We start from the raw sequence: 8,065 nt of genomic DNA, 5'->3' as shown, positions 1-8,065 counted from the left end.
ATACATAAAGTTCCCTTTTCATATTTACATCCTTATTTTTTCCTCCCAGCGTTGAGTTTTTTACCACTCGTTTTCCCTTAAACCAACTCAATTGTCCCACGTCTTATTTGCCTACAAAAACAAAATGATTTTTTGAAATCAATAAGTTTTTAAAAAATAAATGTTTATCATTTCTGGATTAAAATAGTTCGGACTCCACCAAAATATGAAAAATATTGACCGTGGTCCTAGGCAGATAATGGGCTGTAATAAATTCCTTAATAATTATGAAATGGGCTACAAATTACTAAGAAAATAGCAAATGGGCTCTATGTTGTCTGCCACAGATTCGGAGGCTGACTTGTGGTCCTACTAAGTTCATGCGTACATAAGGTTTCTCAAAAAAAAGAAACTTAGTCAACAATCGACTCTACCAGCGTCGGACCTTTAGATGTCAATCTAACGGCAATCTTACTTTTTCAGTCTCTGAGCTTCCTACTCCAGCCGCCCAAACCAGCGCCGGTGGAACCGCCTGCTCCCGCCTCCCATGGACGGCTATGCTGCCGGGCAGGCCTCACGGCCCCACCATACTCGCATCCCCGAACTGGCTATCCCTCTACTCACCCACACCTCCTGTTATTCTCTGACGACGACAACCTCACACTGCAACTGAACAAGTAAACACTCGTACCCACTCCGCGTGGGAAACAACTGCCGAGTCTTCCTCGGCTCCGGGTCGTTCCCTTACTTCGCCTCGCCATCGTCCACCGCCTTGGTGCTCTCGGCATAGCGTGGTCAACGAACGACATCCATCCGAAGAGGACTGTACATGGAGAGGCTGACAGCTCGGTCCACGGCTACACGCAAGGAAGTGGCTCCTTTTTCGTGTGTAGGAAGTGCTTCCTTATTACGCACAAAAAAATGATTCCTCCTCCTGACAGTTGGGACCTGATACGTCTCCGCGTATCTACTTTTCCAAACACTTTTGCCCTTGTTTTGGACTCTAACTTGCATGATTTGAATGGAACTAACCCGGACTGGCGCTGTTTTCAGCAGAATTACCATGGTGTTATTTATCTGCAGAAACAGAAGTTCCCGGAATGACCTGAAATTCACGGAACATCTTTTTGGAAATAATAAAAAATCCTTGCAAAAGATGAAGACCAGGGGCCCACACCCTAGCCATGAGGGTGGGGGCGCGCCTGCCCCCTAGGGCGCGCCTCCTACCTCGTGGGCCCCCTGGAGCTCCTCCAACCTCAATTCCAACTCTATATATTTGGTTTCGGAGAGAAAAAATCAAGGAGAAGGATTCATTGCGTTTTACGATACGGAGCCGCCACCAAGACCTAAAACCTCTCGGGAGGGCTGATCTGGAGTCCGTTCGGGGCTCCGGAGAGGGGAATCCGTCGCCATCGTCATCATCAACCATCCTCCATCACCAATTTCATGATGCCCACCGCCGTGCGTGAGTAATTCCATCGTAGGCTTGCTGGACGGTTATGGGTTGGATGAGATTTATCATGTAATCGAGTTAGTTTTGTTAGGGTTTGATCCCTAGTATCCACTATGTTCTGATATTGATGTTGCTATGACTTTGCTATGCTTAATGCTTGTCACTAGGGCCCGAGTGCCATGATTTCAGATCTGAACCTATTATGTTTTCATCAATATATGAGAGTTCTTGATCCTATCTTGCAAGTCTATAGTCACCTATTATGTGTTATGATCCGTTAACCCCGAAGTGACACTAATCGGGATACTTACCGGTGATGACCGTAGTTTGAGGAGTTCATGTATTCACTATGTGTTAATGCTTTGGTTCGGTACTCTATTAAAAGGAGGCCTTAATATCCCTTAATTTCCGCTAGGACGCTGCTGCCACGGGAGGGTAGGACAAAAGATGTCATGCAAGTTCTTTTCCATAAGCACGTATGACTATATTCGAAATACATGCCTACATTACATTGATGAATTGGAGCTAGTTCTGTGTCACCCTAGGTTATGACTGTTACATGATTAACCGCATCCGGCATAATTCTCTATCACCAATCCATTGCCTACGAGTTTTCCATATATTGTTCTTCGCTTATTTACTTTTCCGTTGCTATTGCTATCATCACTACAAAATACCAAAAACATTACTTTTGCTATCATTACCTTTTGCTATCGTTACCACTACTATCATATTACTTTGCTACCAAAGACTTTGCTGTAGATATTAAGTTTCCATGTGTGGTTGAATTGACAACTCAGCTGCTAATACTTGAGAATATTCTTTGGCTCCCCTTCTGTCGAATCAATAAATTTGGGTTGAATACTCTACCGTCGAAAACTGTTGCTATCCCCTATACTTGTGGGTTATCAAGACTATTTTCTGGCGCCGTTGCCGGGGAGCATAGCTCTATTCTTTGATTCACTTGGGATTTATATCTTCTTATCATTATGAAGAACTTCAGAGATCCAAAAACCAAGATTTATCCCTCAACTATGAGGGGAGGTAAGGAACTTCCATCTAGCTCTGCACTTGATTCACCTTCTGTCTTGAGTAAGCTTGTGACACCTAAACCTGCTTCTGCTATTCGTTCTGCTATGTCGCATGTTATTGATGATGCCATTTCTGCTATGCATGATACTTATGATGAAACTACTTCTATGCTTGATACTACTGTGCCACTTGGTGAATTTCTTGATGAACAACTTGCTAGGGTTAGAGAGAGTGAAAATATTGAATATGATAATATTGATGAAAGTGACGATGAATACTCTCCCTCTAATGAATATGAATCACATGTTATTCCTGAGGGTTATGTTTTTGAAAAAGAAATTGCTTTAGCTATTTTAGCTTGCAAAGATAGATACGAACTCAAGAGGTTATTAGCTAAATGGAAGCGGCAATATCTTAATACTAGAATGAAACCAGAACCTGCTTTTGCCACTTCACCTACCTATGTTATTGATAAGGATTATGAATTCTCTGTTGATCCTAATATAATTACTTTGGTTGAATCTGATCCTTTTCATGGCTATGAATCTGAAACTATTGTGGCGCATCTTACTAAATTAAATGATATAGCTACCCTGTTCACTAATGATGAGAAAACTCGTTACTTTTATATCCTTAAAATATTTTCGTTCTCATTAAAGGGTGATTCTAAGATATGGTTTAATTCCCTTGATCCTGGTTGTGTGCGTAGTCCCCAGGATACGATTTATTACTTCTCTCCTAAATATTTCCCTGCTCATAAAAAACAAGCTGCCTTAAAGGATATATATAATTTTGTGCAAATTATAGAAGAGAGTCTCCCACAAGCTTGGGGGAGGTTTCTCCAATTACTAAATGCTTTGCCTGATCATGCTCTTAAGAAAAATGAAATACTTGATATCTTTTATAATGGACTAACTGATGCTTCCAGAGATTACCTGGATTGTTGTGTTGGTTCTGTTTTCAGGGAAAGAACACCCGATGAAGCTGAAATTCTATTGAATAATATGTTGACAAATGAAAATAATTGGACACTTCCTGAGCCTATTCATAAACCAACTCTGAAGAAAAGAGGTGTTCTGTTTCTCAATCCTGAAGATATGCAAGAGGCAAAGAAATCTATGAAAGAAAAAGGTATTAAAGCTGAAGGTGTTAAGAATTTACCTCCTATTGAAGAAATACATGGTCTTAATTTACCGCCTGGTGAAGAAACATATGATCTTAATCCATTACCTATTGAAGAAACTCATGATCTTGATAACCCGACACATATAGTAAAGGTTCATTCTCTCTGTAGATATGATAAAGCTGAAATCCCATTTACTAAGTTTGCTAGCCCATGCTTAGATGAGTTTGATAAATTTATGGTTAAGCAAGAAGACTTTAATGCTTATTTTGGTAGACAGTTGAAATATAATTCAAATATGCTTGAACACTTGGGTGATTATATGGCTAATGTCAAAGGTGAACTTAAACTTATTAGTAAACATGCTTCTATGGTTACCACTCAAGTAGAACAAGTACTTAAGGCTCAAAATGATTTGCTCAATGAATTGAATAGTAAGAATAATGATAATTTTGTTAGAGTTATGACTAGAGGCGGTAGAATGACTCAGGAACCTTTGTATCCTGAAGGCCACCCTAAGAGAATTGATTAAGATTCTCAGAGAAATAATACAGATGCACCTAGTCCTTCTAAAAGGAAGAAAAAGAAAAATGATAGGACTTTGCATGCTTCTAGTGAACCTATTGCTCAACCACCTGAGAATCCAAATGATATTTATATTTCTGATGCTGAAACACAATCTGGTAATGAACCTGAAACTAGGGATAATAATAATGTTCATGATGATACTCAACCTAGTAATGATAATTATATAGAAAATGAACCTGTTGTTGATCTTGATAACCCACAATCAAAGAATCAACGTTATGATAAGAAAGACTTTGTTGCTAGGAAACATGGTAAAGAAATAGAACCATGGGTTCAGAAACCCATGCCTTTTCCTCCCAAACCATCCAAGAAAAAGGATGATGAGGATTTTGAGCGCTTTGCTGAAATGATTAGACCTATCTAGAGTGAAAATATTGAATCTGATAATATTGATGAAACTGATGATGAAGACTCTCCCTCTAATGAATATGAATCACCTGTTATTCCTGAGGGTTATGTTTTTGAAAAAGAAATTGGTTTAGCTATTTTAGCTTGCAAAGATAGATACGAACTCAAGAGGTTATTAGCTAAATGGAAGCAGCAATCTCTTAATGCTAGAATGAAACCAGGCCCTGCTTTTGCCACTTCACCTATCTGTGTTACTGATAAGTATTATGAATTCTCTATTGATCCTAATATAATTACTTTGGTTGAATCTGATCCTTTTCATGGTTATGAATCTGAAACTGTTGTGACAAATCTTACTAAATTAAATGATATAGCTACCGTGTTCACTAATGATGAGAGAACTCGTTACTTTTATATCATTAAAATATTTTCGTTCTCATTAAAGGGTCATTCTAAGATATGGTTTAATTCTCTTGATCCTGGTTGTGTGCGTAGTCCTCAGGATATGATTTATTACTTCTCTGCTAAATATTTCCCTGCTCATAAGAAACAAGCTGCCTTAAAGGATATATATAATTTTGTGCAAATTATAGAAGACAGTCTCCCACAAGCTTGGGGGAGGCTTCTCCAATTACTAAATGCTTTGCCTGATCATGCTCTTAAGAAAAATGAAATACATGATATCTTTTATAATGGACTAACCGATGCTTCCAGAGATTACCTGGATAGTTGTGTTGGTTCTGTTTTCAGGGAAAGAACACCGGATGAAGCTGAAATTCTATTGAATAATATGTTGACAAATGAAAATAATTGGACACTTCCTGAGCCTATTCCTAAACCAACTCTGAAGAAAAGAGGTGTTCTGTTTCTCAATCCTGAAGATATGCAAGAGGCAAAGAAATCCATGAAAGAAAAAGGTATTAAAGCTGAAGATGTTAAGAATTTACCTCCTATTGAAGAAATACACGGTCTTAATTTACCGCCTGGTGAAGAAACATATGATCTTAATCCATTACCTATTGAAGAAACTCATGATCTTGATAAGCCGACACAGGTAGTAAAGATAAATTCTCTCTATAGATATGATAAAGCTGAAATCCCATTTACTAAGTTTGCTAGCCCATGCTTAGATGAGTTTGATAAATTTATGGTTAAGCAAGAAGACTTTACTGCTTATTTTGGTAGATAGTTGAAATATAATTCAAATATGCTTGAACACTTGGGTGATTATATGGCTAATGTCAAAGGTGAACTTAAACTTATTAGTAAACATGCTTGTATGGTTACCACTCAAGTAGAACAAGTACTTAAGGCTCAAAATGATTTGCTCAATGAATTGAATAGTAAGAATAATGATAATGTTGTTAGAGTTATGACTAGAGGCGGTAGAATGTCTCAGGAACCTTTGTATCCTGAAGGCCACCCTAAGAGAATTGATCAAGATTCTTAGAGAAATAATATAGATGCACCTAGTCCTTCTAAAAGGAAGAAAAAGAAAAATGATAGGACTTTGCATGCTTCTAGTGAACCTATTGCTGAACCACCTGAGAATCCAAATGATATTTATATTTCTGATGCTGAAACACAATCTGGTAATGAACCTGAAACTAGGGATAATAATAATGTTCATGATGATACTCAACCTAGTAATGATAATTATATAGAAATTGAACCTGTTGTTGATCTTGATAACCCACAATCAAAGAATCAACGTTATGATAAGAAAGACTTTGTTGCTAGGAAACATGGTAAAGAAAGAGAACCATGGGTTCAGAAACCCATGCCTTCTCCTCCCAAACCATCCAAGAAAAAGGATGATGAGGATTTTGAGCGCTTTGTTGAAATGATTAGACCTATCTAGAGTGAAAATATTGAATCTGATAATATTGATGAAACTGATGATGAAGACTCTCCCTCTAATGAATATGAATCACCTGTTATTCTTGAGGGTTATGTTTTTGAAAAAGAAATTGTTTTAGCTATTTTAGCTTGCAAAGATAGATACGAACTCAAGAGGTTATTAGCTAAATGGAAGCAGCAATCTCTTAATGCTAGAATGAAACCAAACCCTGCTTTTGCTACTTCACCTATTTGTGTTACTGATAAGGATTATGAATTCTCTGTTGATCCTAATATAATTACTTTGGTTGAATCTGATCCTTTTCATGGCTATGAATCTAAAACTATTGTGGCACATCTTACTAAATTAAATGATATAGCTACCCTGTTCACTAATGATGAGAGAACTCGTTACTTTTATATCCTTAAAATATTTTCATTCTCATTAAAGGATGATTCTAAGATATGGTTTAATTATCTTGATCCTGGTTGTGTGCGTAGTCCCCAGGATATGATTTATTACTTCTTTGCTAAATATTTCCCTGCTCATAAGAAACAAGCTGCCTGAAATGATATATATAATTTTGTGCAAATTATAGAAGAGAGTCTCCCACAAGCTTGGGGGAGGCTTCTCCAATTACTAAATGCTTTGCCTGATCATGCTCTTAAGAAAAATGAAATACTTGATATATTTTATAATGGACTAACTGATGCTTCCAGAGATTACCTGGATAATTGTGTTGGTTCTGTTTTCAGGGAAAGAACACCGGATGAAGCTGAAGTTCTATTGAATAATATGTTGACAAATGAAAATAATTGGACACTTCCTGAGCCTATTCCTAAACCAACTCTGAAGAAAAGAGGTGTTCTGTTTCTCAATCCTGAAGATATGCAAGAGGCAAAGAAATCCATGAAAGAAAAAGGTATTAAAGCTGAAGATGTTAAGAATTTACCTCCTATTGAAGAAATACACGGTCTTAATTTACCGCCTGGTGAAGAAACATATGATCTTAATCCATTACCTATTGAAGAAACTCATGATCTTGATAATCCGACACAGGTAGTAAAGATAAATTCTCTCTATAGATATGATAAACCTGAAATCCCATTTACTAAGTTTGCTAGCCCATGCTTAGATGAGTTTGATAAATTTATGGTTAAGCAAGAAGACTTTAATGCTTATTTTGGTAGACAGTTGAAATATAATTCAAATATGCTTGAACACTTGGGTGATTATATGGCTAATGTCAAAGGTGAACTTAAACTTATTAGTAAACATGCTTCTATGGTTACCACTCAAGTAGAACAAGTACTTAACGCTCAAAATGATTTGCTCAATGAATTGAATAGTAAGAATAATGATAATGTTGTTGGAGTTATGACTAGAGGCGGTAGAATGACTCAGGAACATTTGTATCCTGAAGGCCACCCTAAGAGAATTGATCAAGATTCTCAGATAAATAATATAGATGCACCTAGTCCTTCTAAAAGGAAGAAAAAGAAAAATGATAGGACTTTGCATCCTTCTAGTGAACCTATTGCTCAACCACCTGAGAATCCAAATGATATTTATATTTCTGATGCTGAAACACAATCTGGTAATGAACCTGAAACTAGGGATAATAATAATGTTCATGATGATACTCAACCTAGTTATGATAATTATATAGAAATTGAACCTGTTGTTGATCTTGATAACCCAC

The sequence above is a fragment of the Triticum urartu genome, chromosome 5A, assembly GCF_056163025.1.
Source record: "Triticum urartu cultivar PI428250 chromosome 5A, HENAU_Tu73, whole genome shotgun sequence".
NCBI lineage: Eukaryota > Viridiplantae > Streptophyta > Magnoliopsida > Poales > Poaceae > Triticum > Triticum urartu.
The sequence above is the reverse complement of the archived record's forward strand: the minus strand, read 5'-3'. Positions refer to the sequence as shown.